The 14,863-nt window shown below is 40.9% G+C and overlaps 1 long non-coding RNA gene across 2 annotated transcripts in view; it reads right to left on the reverse strand.

The window, feature by feature from the left end:
- The window catches only part of LOC140494530 (uncharacterized), a 54,293-nt gene that overhangs the window by 29,417 nt on the left and 10,013 nt on the right, over positions 1-14,863 (reverse strand). For both annotated transcript variants that reach the window (XR_011964004.1, XR_011964003.1), the window contains exon 2: positions 14,091-14,420. This is a non-coding gene — a long non-coding RNA (uncharacterized lncRNA). The remainder of the gene's footprint in view (positions 1-14,090; positions 14,421-14,863) is intronic.

The following is a 14,863-nucleotide window of genomic DNA, read 5'->3' on the forward strand; positions in this document are numbered from 1 at the left end:
TCTGGGAAGGTACGTCCAAGATGAGGGAGAAGCCACTGATGTGATCGACCCCTTTGGGATCTGGACCAGTAAGCGGCAGGTCAGGGTAACTCTGAGGGCCGATGATAGTGGGAACATCCTCCACCCACCCTTGAGCTTCGCAATTGGAGGGAGCAGAGGCTACCTGACATATGCAGGCTAAGGACTATCAGGAAGAAAAGAGCTGCAACCTGTGCGGAGAGGCGGGCCATATGTATAAGACCTGCCCAAGACGGGGGGGCCCCACTTACGCACAGATGGCTGGAGGTGGCAATGTGAGCCGTGGACCCCCAAAGACCAGTAAGGTCCATCCGGACAGCAGGGAAACGGAGTCTGGTGGCACCCAGAAAGAAGAACAGGCTGGAGTGGAGGAGGCGGCAGCCAGCGGACAGACACAGCAGCTGATCCTAGCTCTAGCCGGGCAGATGGAAGAAATGGAGGAGGAGGTAATCAAGCAGGCAGAGGAGTGGATACCTGTTAAAAACAGGAAGAGGAAATCTTGCCAAGCCCCCAAAGCCTCCCAGCAAAAGGGGAAAAGACAGCTGCACGAGGGAGGGACGGCCAGCTCTTCGGAGGGGGAAGATGGACTCAAAGAAGGCCATCACCACCAGAAGAAGAGACAGAGCGCCGTCGGTAAAGAGGAGGGCATTTCCCCCCAACCAGGAAACAACGGACCCCCCGAAGCCCACCCTCCACCCAGTGAGAACCAGGAGGTACCCACTGCCCCACAACTACAGGCAACCGAGAGCTGTGATCCTCTGACAGTCCCATTGTCAGACACAGAACTGGACAGGGAGGACCCTTGCCTTGGCTCAATGACACCAGAGCGGGTAAATGACCCCAGTGAGGAGCTGGATAGCTACCTCAGCCCAGCGAAGGTCCAGCAGCTCGTGATTACGATGGGGATGTAGACAAGCTACCCCAGAGACAGGACAGTCAAATGGACAATGGTAACCCCATAAACTGGGGGTTAAAGAAGTTTCATTTGCTTTCATATAACAGGGCACCCACTCAGTAGGTGGGTTCCGCTGAAGCCACAGCCAAATACCAAGAGACTGGATAGTTAATAAAGGTAATTGTTAATAGGATAACTGTGAATTCGATTAATTCAATTTGTTCTTTGTAACGTTAAGACATGCAATGTATATAACTATGAACAACATTGAAAATTGTTCAAGTACCAGAGATTTATTTACATGAATAAAGTATATTTTGAAATAAAAAAAAATCAACTGGGTTGTGAGTGCATTCTGGTGGCCCCAGGCAGTGTCTGTATCTGTTCTGCTGTTTCTGTCCATATTGTGATCTGGCAGCATCTTATATGTCAAGTTGGCCAATTGATGGCTCAGCAGCCATCTTGTGTGTCCATGTGCCTGGTGTCACCCTAGGTAAAAACAATGACTGCAGATGCTGGAAACCAGATTCTGGAGTAGAATGGTGCTGGAAAAGCACAGCAGTTCAGGCAGCATCCAAGGAGCAGGAAATTCCAACGTTTCGGGCAAAAGCCCTTCATCAGGATTCCTGATGAAGGGCTTTTGCCCGAAACGTTGGATTTTCCTGCTTCTCGGATGCTGCCTGAACTGCTATGCTTTTCCAGCACCACTCTACTCCAGAACCTGGTGTCACCCTGCCCCATGCCATCTCCCTCTTCACTCCTCCCTTTGTGGTCAAGGAGGCAACTTCACAGGAGTTCAGTGGTTAGCACTGCTGCCTCACAGCTCCAGGTACCCAGGTTCAATCCCTGCCTTGGGTAACTGACTATGTGGAGTTTGCACATTCTCCCCGTGTCTGCGTGGATTTAGTCCAGGTGCTCTGGTTTCCTCCCACAATCCAAAGATGTGCAGGTTAGGTGAATTGGTCATGCTAAATTGCCCATAGTCAGGGGTGAATATGGGGAATGGGTCTGGGTGGGCTACTCTTCGGAGTGTCGGTATGGACATGTTGGGCCAAAGGGCCTGCTTCCATACTGTAGGGAATCTAATCTAATCTAATGACTTGGATGCAAGTAAACAATGTACTGAACCAAATTTGTCCGAAAGGTCACACTAAAATGAGTGGGAAAATAAGTTCCAATGAAGTAATAAAAACTTTACAAATGGAAGTGAATAGGTAAGGTGAATAGAATAGGACAAAATTTGATAGATGAAGTTTAACATGAAGGCTCTCTATTTTGATCAGAGAAATAGAAAAGCAAAGTAAATTATCTAAATAGAGAGACACCTCAGTGAAGAGGAATCAAAGTATCCTTGTACATGAATCCCAGAAAACTAATATGCAGGTACCGCGCAGGTGATAAGGACGGCAGATGAAATTTTGGCATTTATTGCTAAAGGAATACAGTAAAAAAAGTGGAGAAATGCTGCTGCAACTGTACAGTTAATGAAACAGCACCTGCTGTGCCCTTACATGAGAACGGATGTTGTTGCAATGGAGGCAGTTCAGAAAAGATTGATTCCAGAGATGAGGAAGTTTGTTCTATGAAGAGAGAATGGGCAATTTGTGCATATACACACTAGAGATAAGAAGAATGAAAGGAGATCTAATTGATGCATATAAGCCTCTAAATTGACAAAGTAGATGCAGAAAAAATGCTTCCTCATGTAGGGCAATCGAGAAGAAGAGGATACAGTTTTAGGATAAGGAGTAGCAGATTTACAACAGATTAGTAGAAATTACTTCTCTCAAATGGTCGTGAATCTGTGGAATTCATTACCCCAAAATGTAGCAGAAACTCTAATGTTATGTTCCACATTTCCCTACCAGAAGATACCATTTCTATTTTGTTTTTATACCACCAACTCCACTAATTACCCTAAACCCTTCAATTACAGTAGCCTTTAAACATTAATGCTCAAGGATGTGCAAAGCTGGTCTATGCAAACGGTTCTCAATTTAACCCTTTCAGCTCTGGCATCCTTGTGAATCCATAAAGCTAACCTTCAAGGTCAATGTACCCTGGAGTTGCAGTGCCCAGAACTGAACGCACTGATCCAGATGGGATTTAACTCGAGCTCTGGTCAGCTGAGACATATTATTCTAATAGTCTTTGAAAATTATTTTTTCCTATTTGTTCACGTGTTTTTAATAGTTGCTGTGGTTGGACCCATTGAAATAATTCTTCATAAGTCAGCATCCCATCACCAATCATCCTTTATTTACAAATGCATAGTATTATGACAGGGGTGAACACCTCTGTTAATTAAACCAAGCACCCAGAAAAGCTTATCTTGCATTGTAATCTATTAAAATTTGAATGACAGAGAACTCCCAAATTCCACTATTTAAAGAAAATAACATTTTTTTACTCTAAAAGTGAACATTAAACAACTACTCACAACTCTAAGTCCCCCTTTCTCTTAACTGCTTATTATCTGCCTCCAACTCTATAATAGTAAGTTGTTCCAATAACACACTTACTAAAATTACATCAACTTAATTTTTTTTAAAAACCACACAGCCATTGTCATTTTCTGTGACTTCCCTCTTCCAGCTGAATTACCTGGGTCATCTTCTTTCTTTATACTGCGAGTATGTTTCATATGAAAAGGTACCTTTGATAGAGAGTGTTTCCTCATTTCTTGAAGAACAAGATGTTAAATCTCCAGGTATTTGACTCGATGGCAGCTGTTCTCTGACCAAGTTTCAAAAGATCTGCATTTTATACCCCCCTCAACATCAGATTGTCTCATTGGTTCAATGTTGGCAAAACAATAAATACAAACTCATTTGGATTTTAGTATAATTATTTATAGCATAATTTAAACTGATTGGTTAAATTCAAATTGTTGTCAAAATAGCAACCAAAATTCAGGTATCAATTTCACAGCCAAATGTTTCATACTTTCAATTTTCCAGTACACTCTGGGGCTGCCATCTAGTCATATTCATGGGTGCATGTAAGCTCACAGTTCAGAACAGCATTCACTCTCTTTTAAAGGTACAGTACACATCTTCAACTTCATAACAATAGCCTTTGAAAATAGCAGTGCTTCTCACTGAGTCAGGCACTCAGGGGTTCAATATCTCTCACATTCAATCTTTTAATGTCATCTAGGTTTCCCTGATTGTGGCTGTTAATCTTGGCAAATCAGGGAACTCATTCATATACTTGCAATCATTACATCCATAAATTGTTCTCCTCATCCACTTTTGTCTTCTGCACAGTGAGAAGATAGCCATCCATCTTTCTTAGGTCCAACTATGATGTTCTCACAGTTGCTTTGTAAAAGTCCAATGATCATAGAACTGCCTACTCAACTCATCTATCAACTATTCTTTGGAGTTATAGTACCATCAGAAAATTTAGATGAACAGTTCTTTCTTCCTTCAAATCATTTACAAACAATGAAGAACCAACATTCCTGTAGAGATTCCAATCAAATACCAATCACATCTAACCAATTTCAATATATTATTATTACACTTACTCATAACATCCAAATTCTAACACAAACCAATCAACTTTCATTTTTGTTCAGTCTTTGTTGTTGAGCCTTGTTCAATGATTTTTGGAAGTCAGTGTAAAAAATATCAATAGATATCCCTACCTTAAGACCTCATAAAACAAATCAACATGGTTAATTGGGGTGTAAAATTGTTCAAAATGTAACCATTTATTGATAGTCTCCTTGAGGGTCATGCACTTTGATGATTGATGCCATTGGGCTCTGTACTCCCAGTAAGAGCCAGATTTGAGTGCCCAAAATATCCTCAACAGTAGGATAGCCAAAGAAAGGCCCTGTCTCTCACTAGCTGCGGTGATGGAAGAAGGTTGTAATAGTAAGTTGATCCTTGTCATCACATATGTTTGACATGTTCCCAAAATCTGACGATCGACCCATTAAGATCACAAGGGTGATGACAGCACTCCAAAGTCCCCATGTTAAAAAAAAGTCACAAAAAGGCTTTCATTTTCCAAGTCCTGTGACAATGAAAAATTTCAATGAGACAACGCTGTGAATATAGTAGACCACGTGGTACAACTGACAGACAAATTAATCATACAGTAAAGAGGTCCTTCAAATAATCAAATTAGATTAGATTCCCTACAGTGTGGAAACAGGCCATTTGGCCAACAAGTCCACACTGACCCTCCGAAGAGTAATCCACCCAGACCTATTTCCATACATTTACTCCTGACTAATGCAGCTAACACAATGGGCAATTTAACATGGTCTATTCACCTGACCTGCACATCATTGGATTGAAACTGGAACACCCGGAGGACACCCACACAGACACAGGGAGAATATGCAAACTCCACACAGACAGTCACCCGAGGCTGGAATGGAACTGGGTTCCCTGGCCTGTGAGGCAGCAGTGCTAACCACTAAACCACTGTGCCACCCTAGTTAGTACCACCAAAAATACACCACACCTACACTCGACCCACTTTCCCACGCAAGGCCCATAATTCCAAATGGTACAACACTTCAAATGTTCATCCAAAAACTTTTTAAAGGTTGTGAGGTTTCCTGTCTGAGTCACCTCCAAGATAGTGCATTCCAGACCCTCCATCACATTCTGACTGAAAAAGATTTTGCTCAAATCCCCTCTAAACCTCCTACCTACTATTATAAAAGTGAGCTTCCACATTCTTGACCCTTTAACTAAGATAATAGCTGCTCTCTATTCACCCTGTCCATGCCCTGCATAAATCTTACACACCACCGTGAGGCATCCCTCAACCTTCTCTGCTCCAAAAAAAAAACAACCTGAGCTTATCTCGTCTTTCTTCATAGCGGAGATGTTCTTTCCCAGGCAACATCCTGGTCAATCTTCTCCGCATCCCTTCCAGTGCAATCACATCCTTCTTAAAATGTAGCGATCACAGCAGCACAATGCTCCAACTATAACCCAACCAAATTTTTGTACAACTCCAATCCTTTGTCTGAACTTACTAATGAAACTTTCTTCCACCTTTGCAGCTGGTGAGACATTCAATCTTCTTTGGCTATTCGACCACAGAGGACATGCAGGACCTCACTTTCTCTGGCATCCCAATCATGCTGCCATGAACACTCCTGCTCTTATAGCTCTGTCTTGAATGATAAAGACAAGCAAATGCCTTAACAAATATCCATATTACAGAGGAGGTGGTGCTGGATGTCCTAAAATGCATAAAGGTGGATAAATCCCAAGGACCTGAGCAGGTGTACCCTTGAACTCTGGGAAGCCAGGGAAGTGATTACTAGGTCCCTTGCTGAGAAATTTATATCGTTGATAGGCACAGGTGAGGTGTCAGAAGACTGGAGATTGGCTAACATTGTGCCACTATTTAAGAAAGGTGGTAAGGAAAAGCCAGGGAACTAAAGACCAGTGAGCCTGAAATTTGTGGTGGGCAAGTTGTTGGAAGAAATCCTGAGGGACAGGATGTACATGTATTTGGAAAGGCAAGGACTGATTAGGAATAATCAGCATGGCTTTGTGCATGGGAAATCATGTCTCACAAACATGATTGAGATGTTTGAAGAAGTAACAAAGAGGATTGATGAGAGCAGAGCAGTGGATATGATCTATATGGCTTCAGTAAGGTATTCAACAATGTTTCTCATGATAGCCTGCTTAGTAAGGTTAGATCTCATGGAATACAGGGAGAACTCGCCATTTGGATACAGAACTGCTCGAAGGTAGAAGCAGAGGGTGGTGGTGGAGGGTTACCTTTCAGACTGGAGGCCTGTGACCAGTGGAGTGCCATGAGGATCGGTGCTGGGTCCACTGCTTTTAAACATCAGTAGTATAGTTAGTAATTTTGCAATGACGCTACAATTGGAGGTGTAGCAGATTGCGAAGACAGTTACATCAGTGTACAATGAGATCTTGATCAGATGGGCTCATGGGCCAAGGAGTGGCAAATGGAGTTTAATTTAGATAAACGTAAGGTGCTGGACTTTGGAATGCAAATCATAGCAGGACTTATACACCTAATGGTAAGGTCCGAGGGTGTGTTGCTGAATAAAGAGACCTTGGAGTGCAGGTTCATAGCTCCTTGAAAGTAGAGTCGCAGGTAGATAGGATAGTGAAGGTGGTGTTTGGTATACTTTCCTTTATTGGTCAGAGCATTGAGTATAGAGGTTAGGAGGTAATGTTTTGGCTACACAGGACTATTGGTTAAGCCACTTTTGGAATATTGTGTGCAATACTGGTCTCCCTCCTATAGAAAGATGTTGTGACACTTGAAAGGATTCAGAAAAGATTTACAAGGATGTTGCCAGGTTGGAAGGTTTGAGCTATACGGAGAGGCTGAATAGGTTGTCTTTCCTGGAGCATTGGAGACTATGGGGTGACCTTATAGAGGTTTATAAAATCATAAGGGGCATGGATGGGTTAATTGACAAGCTCTTTTCCCTCTGGTGGGACAGTCCAGAACTAGAAGGCATAGATTTAGGGTGAGAGGGGAAAGACTTAAAAGGGACCTAAAGGGCAAGTATTTCACGCAAAAGGAGATGCGTGAATTGAATGAGTTGTCAGAGGAAGTGGTGGAGGCTGGTACAATTACAACATTTAAAAGGCATCTGAATGGGTATACGAATAGGAAGGGTTTAGAGGGACATGAGTCAAGATTAGAGTGGTGTTGGAAATGCACAGCAGGTCAGGCAACATCCGAGGAGCAGGAAAATTGACATTATGGGCAGGAGCCCTTCATCAGGAACCTCTATTTTCCTGCTCCTCAGATGCTGCCTGACCTGCTGTGCATTTCCAGCACCACTTTAAGCTTGACTCTAGTCTCCAGCATCTGCAGTCCTCACTTTCACCTTAGAGGAATATAGACAAAGTGCTGGCGAATGGGACAAGATCAATTTAGGATATCTGGTCAACATGGATGAGTTGGATCGAAGGGTCTGTTTTCGTGCTGTACATCTTTGGGGCAGGACTTGTACTGTTAATGGTAGGACCTTGGGTAATATTATTGAGCAGAGATACCTAGGGGTTCAGGTACACAGATCCTTGAAAGTTGCATCACAGTTAGAAAGGGTGGTTCAGAAGCGTTTAGCACACTTGCCATTCATTGCTTAGACCACTGAGTGTAGAATTTCAGACATCATGTTAAGGTTGTACAGGATGCTGATCAGGCCACTTTTGGAGTATTGTGTACAGTTTTGGTCACCCTACTATTAGGGAGGATGTTATTAAATTAGAGAGGGTTCAGAAAAGATTTATCAAAATATTACTGGAATGGAAGGTTTGGATTAAAAGAATAGGCTGGAAAGGATCTGACTTTTTTCATGAAAGCTTAGGAAGTTGAGGGTGACCTTATAGAATTTTAGATAAGATCAATAGCAAGGATCTTCTCCCTCGGGTGAAGGGAGTTCAAAACTAGATGGCATATTTTTAAGTTGAAAGGAGAAAGATTTAAAAAGGACTTGAGGGACAACATTTTTTAAAAACAGACATTAGTTCATATGTGGAATGAACTGCCAAAGAAAGTGGTGGATGTGGGTGCAGTTAGAATATTTAAAAGATATTTGGATAAGCACATGAATAGGAAAGATTTGCAAGAACATAGGTGAAGCACAGGCAAGTGGGACTAGTTGGACCAACAGGTCTGATTCCATGCTGCATGATTCGGACTGCAGAAATGGATGAGCTGAAAGAGGAATTGGAAAGTGGCACACGATAAGGCAGTGGTGATTAGCAAAGATCTTTTCCCTAGGTTGGGCAAGTTCAAAACCTATGGGCACATTTTTAAAAGGTGAGCGGAGAAAGATTTAAAAGGGACACAAGGGATGTCTTCCATGCAGAGGGTGATTTGTGTGGAATGTATTGACAAAGGAAGTGGTAGATGCAGATACAGTCACAACATTTAAAAGACATTTGGATATGTACATGAATAGGAAAGGTTTAGAAGGATATGGGCCAAATGCAGGCAAGTGAGACTAGTTTAGTTTGGGAAACTTGGGTCAGCATGGAAAGTTGGACCAAAGGGTATCTTTCCATGCTGTATGACTTCATGACTCTTATGATACTCGAAGGTTGAGCTTCCACAGTCTTCTGTGGTAGAGAACTCAAAAGATTTACAACCCTGAGTTTAAAAACATTCTCCTCACTTCAGACCTATGCAGCATCCTCCTTATTACTAAATTGTGCTCCCTGGCTCTAGAATCCCCAACCAGGGATACACAAAAGTGACAGTCAATTCTTTACCAGTAAGCTTCCACAAACAACAATAATTATAGTCGTTTTTGTGATGCTTCGTTAAAATGGGATGGATTATAAATAACATACCTTCCCTTAGGGAACCAAGGTTGTTTGATAGAGTTGTGATACTGAACAGCCCTGGTATAAATGAATAGCAAAACAAAGGATGCAATATTTAGCTGACCCTTTTCCTATTTTGAAGACATGCCATCAACTGATGTTTAGGTCACCATGGGTGGCATGCTGGGTCAGTGGTTAGCACTGCTACCTCACAGCACCAGGGACCGGAGTTCGATTCCAGCCTCAGGCGACTGTCTGTGTGGAGTTTGCACATTCTCCCAGTGTCTGCGTGGGTTTCCTCTGGGTGCTCTGGTTTCCTCCCACGTCCAAAGATGTGCAGGCCAGGTGAATTGGGCATGCTAAATTGCCCATAGTGTTAGGTGCATTGGTCAGAGGGAAATAGGTCTGATTGGGTTACTCTTCGGAAGGTCAGTGTGGACTGGTTGGGCCGAAGAGCCCATTTCCACACTGCAGGGAATCTAATCTAATCATGTAACCACACCACCATTAAGGCTCATCATCTATTCCTTTGGAACACTTTTTGGGAATTATAATTCAAACAAAAATTACCTCATAAATGATGTTACTGTTGTTCATCATTCTGATAACAGGCTAACATCTCTGCACTCTATATCTCGCATTAACATTCACGTTGAGCAACAAGTCTGTTATCAGCACAACAGCAAATGCATGGGACAAGCTTGTCACTTTTATGCAACTAAATCAATCTCCTTTAAATAGGCCCATAAACTTGATACCTGCACTTCTTCAGTCTACAATTCTACAAGATTACAAGAAAGCCTCTTTCTTAGAAGATCATTTGTAAAACATGCATAATGAAGAACTATAATTAACAAAGACCATGTGTTTTGATACATTGTGCAGCATTACAAGTCAGAGGACATAGAGATTATGGTTACTTAGCAACAGAAGTGCTGCACCCAATTCTGTTCACTGAGGTATACAAATGAGATGCAGATAAGCTGAAGACTAGAGAGGGTTGGATATATCAGCCTTCAAAAAAAGGCATCCAGTGGTAATCTTATAGATTTTAAGTGAATTGAAAAGATACTATGTTGCTTCAAGTAATATTGCAACAGTAGAACCTGTGATGAATCCTCAGCAGTGGTCTTTGTAAGATAGATTTCCTGCCAATGTTTTTTTAAGGTTGGGATCTACAGGGCCTTCTTGGTCAAGTATGGTAAAGGAGAACCATGAGGTAATCTAATGGGAAGATGCTCTTATTCGAAACAAGACATGATCTATTGCATTATAGCAATCAGGCACAAGTTACATCATCCATCATATCAATGTTTAAAATACTATAAGGGAGATGTAGATGGTAACTTTAACATGCCTGGTCAATCCTTTCAGGTCAACCCCTATACAACAGGACAAACTAATGAAAGTTGCATTTAGGATTGATTTTAGGAACTCTCTTCATATAAACTGATACATTTGGTAATAGATTTCCAAGATTAGTGGAAGCGAAAATCCTGAAGTCTTTAATGAATCCTAAGATGAAGATGGAACGCTAGAGATGAAAAGATTTATCTGGACAACTGAAATAGGCTGGATTGTTCTACTCGTTTGCAATTTCTTGTAGTTTTGCAAAGCTAGTTAAGAAATTTCGATTGATGGTTTAGGACTGAAAAATGTAATATCCAAATATTCCACATAGGTGGCATCAGGTAAAAGCAGACTGCATTGCAAAGTGAGCATTCTTTCAGTTTTCCAGCTGTTTCTGAATATTCATTCCTAACATTCGCAATATGACTATACTATTAGCAAAATAATTGGTTGAGTACGTTGGGCCTGTACACATTGCAACTTAGAAGAATTTGAGATAATCTTATTCAAGCATACAAGATTCTTAGAGAAATTGACAGATAAATTCAGTAACGTTGTTTCCCCTTGTGGGAGAGTCTAGAACCAGAGGGCATAATCTCAGAGTATCACATAAAACAGAGATAAGGAGGAACTTCTCCAGAGTAATGAATCTGTGAAAACGTAATGGACTTTTTACTGCAGGAAATTGTGAACAACGGAGTCTGACCAATGTTCAAGGGCAAGATAGATTTTTCACCAGTAAAGGAATCAAGGGTTATAGCGAAAAATAATGTTGAGGGTCAGATCAGACATAATTGTATTGAATCGCAGAGCAGACTTGAGCCGAATGGGTCTACTTCTGCGAAGTCCAATGGCTTTGTATTGAAGATAATGCTATTGGACAGGGTAGAAAAGGCTTTTGTAATTGTAATTAACGACATGCACAAGCTACCAACTATCAAAGTATCAATCTTAGTTAAATGCTAGCACTCTGACCTCTGTGTGGACAAGTCAAGTCTTGTACGTTCAAGTCTTGAAAATTGAACACAGAACCTCGGCTGACACTTCAGTGCATCATACAGCATGCTAAAATGGTTAGGGGTGCTGTCTTTTGGGTGGGATATTAAAACTAGACTTCAGAACTCTATCTCAGGTAAGTGATCCCATGGCACCATTTGAGAAACAGCAGAGAACTTTTTAAATCCTAAATAATAGTTCTCTCTAATCCAGATTATTTGATCATTACCACACTGCTGTTTGTGGGTTTTGCTTTTCTTCCTCCTTCCAAAACAAAACCATACTTTATTCATAAAATTTGTAAAAATACATCACAAAACATTTCAACTCAAATATTACAGAATCTGAAATAAAATTAAATTTGGCCCCAAATATTATTTTTCACATTATATCCTTAATAATGTTAAGATTTAACAAATTAACTTTCCACATCAGATATACAGACTGAGCACAAAAACATTTAAAATAGGAAATTAAAGAAATTGCAATAGACTTCTCTTTCCCCCTCTATAAACCATGTTCCATTCTGGGACACTTCAATGCATTTTCAATCCTTTATTCAAAATATATATATTTTTTAAGAAACACAGCTTTATCAGCCCTTGTGTGTGTTATAACTGAAAGGTTTTCGACAGTAACCTCTCAAAATTGCACCTCTGTAGTGACTGCTATGAGTTTTAGTAGTCGTTTAGCACTTTGGAACATACCAGTCTGCAACACTGTCTTCTTTCTTTGGATGACCAGCAAGTTTTGTGCAATTATCTTTCACCAAGTAGATAGCCCTCCAAGTGGATATGATATTTGTCTCACAGTGCCTCCCTAAGAACAGCATATACAGCACAAAATTCTGCACCATGAAGTTGCTCAGAACTAACCTTACAATTGCATCTTTCTCCAGACATCCTTTAAAAAGGGTCAAAAAAAAGTGTGGTGCTGGAAAAGCATAGCTGGTCAGGCAGTCTGAGGAGCAGGAGAGTTGACGTTTCAAACATAAGCTCTTCATCAGAAATGTAGGAAAGGGGGCTGAGAGATAAATGGGAGGGGTGGGGCTGGGGAGGCAGCTAGGAATGCGATAGGTAGACAAAGGTGGGCAGTGATGTTGATGGGTCAGAGCCGAGGATGGAGCAGATAGGCGGGAAGGAAAGGCACATTCCTCAAGGGAGGTGAACGACAATACTTTCTTCACCACAGTCATCTAGAGGGAGATGTATGGTGGGGCTTGTGGAAGAATATCTCACCTGACAGTTAAGGGGACAAAGGATATTTGGCCCAGTTCGCAAAAAACAACGTTCACTCTTGCTTTCATTTACCAATGCTCCTGAGACTACTTCAAACTGGTCGTCGATGCCAACTAGTCTGTACAGCAACAGCGGATTTGAGCTCAGCTATTATGATCTCAGCTGATGACAATACTGTCAAGTTAAATCCTAGAGTGAGACCTGGATTTATAAACTATAAAGTTTTAATTTTGCAGTGGGGTTACCAGGGTGCTTACTCACACAAGGCTGTTGCCAATGTTCTCTGACAGAAGAACAAAAGTTTATTACAAAACAGAAACAAATAAAACCTTATACAGATAAGATAGTTAAGCTATATATTACTATTATCAGCAAAAATATTCAACACATTTCCAGCAATATCCTTTGCAGATATTTCCAGTGAAGAATCATTCCTATCATAACTATAGTTTCTTACATAACTGACTTTCTCCAGCTTTAATGATTTAGGAGACTTCTTTCCAGTTCTGACAACTTTGATTCCTTTTTGTCTTCAACAGCCAGACTTTACAAACTCTCACAATGTGGAGGTTTTAAAAACTAACAACCTGCCCTGCTAGGATGAAATTGTTCCCTTGACCTTAAGCTACTAGTGGACCCTGACCACTTGTTTTCTCTTATGTTGTAAAACTCAGCAAAGTAAAATCCAATTAACACCACACACTTGGCACCAGGAATATGTTTTCTTGGAAAATATATATTTAGTTCACTGTTCCAAATAAGTTTATGACCTCTCAAAAAAGCTACCTTCACAGAATTGAAATCAAAAACCGATTTGTCTCTTCTTTAAAATGACAAATGATGTTACCTTATATACCTTTATCACAATGGTGACTTAAGCGACATATAAGGCAGCTTTGATCTGATAACTCCGATACCAGAGATAGCTCTAACCCACAACTTTTCACCCACATCTTTCTTGATGGACTATAACAAAAAGACAGGATGGAGAGAACGGCAACCCTACCTGACTCCTGATTTAAATCAGGAAGCTTTCTGATTCCCACCCATTGATCAAGACTTATGTTATTCATGTTTGTGTAGTGTACTTGTATCCAACTGCAGATCCACTCCCCAAGTCCATTTTGAGCTTCACTGTGCATTAAAAAGACTCTAGTGCTTTAATCAGACTGCCCAGAGTTAACAGATTGTTAACAGCCTCACCTACATACTAAGACCAGTCTGTGAGCTTCACTTAATAAAGACCAACATAAAGGATTTCCTCAAAATGGTAAACTGCAACAACTTTACCAAGTCTTCTTTCTTCAGACTGCTGATCAGAGCTCCCATTGTGTACTATACTCTGGTAGAAGATTCGTGATTTTGTCTCACTGCTCTGTCAAGAAGAATGAAGGGCGAATTTAACCATTTATTTCTTCTTAGGCCAGAGGAGAATGTTTCTTTGTTTAAACATTTATTCGTCCACGAGAGATGTACATATCCAAAATTAGCATACAGCTTAAATTGGCTGGCAGTATATTTTACTGTTTCAATTAGAAATGTGGAGGTGGCTTCAGGACTTCTACTTTCAAATGAGATGTCACTTGCTGTACATTGAACCAGCTCCAATGGAGAATCATTCTGAAAAAGACACATTATAGTGATGAATTCCAACACTTCCACATTAAATACAAATGCAAATTCATGCCTCACAAATACCACATCCACAAATTATATATAGAGGGAAAGTATAGAATATGAGTCCCAAGTAGCGGCCCATCTTCGTTTCACTAATTATTTGTTCTACATTACAACACTGGCTAAATTTCAAAAGTACTTAGTTAATTGGAGTCATAGAGATGTACATCATAGAAACAGGCCGTTCAGTGGATTAATCTGCTGGTCGTAACCAGACATATCCAAGAACACTGCAAGAGGCTGGAGAAGAAATTGCAGTGGCCTTGGCTGATATTTTTGTATCATCATTAGCCACAGGTGAGGTCCCAGAGGGTAGCAAATGTTGTGCCTTATTCAAGAGGGCTGCAAAGAAAAAAACTGGGAACTACAGACCAATAAGCCTAAAA

The sequence above is a fragment of the Chiloscyllium punctatum genome, chromosome 24, assembly GCF_047496795.1.
Source record: "Chiloscyllium punctatum isolate Juve2018m chromosome 24, sChiPun1.3, whole genome shotgun sequence".
NCBI lineage: Eukaryota > Metazoa > Chordata > Chondrichthyes > Orectolobiformes > Hemiscylliidae > Chiloscyllium > Chiloscyllium punctatum.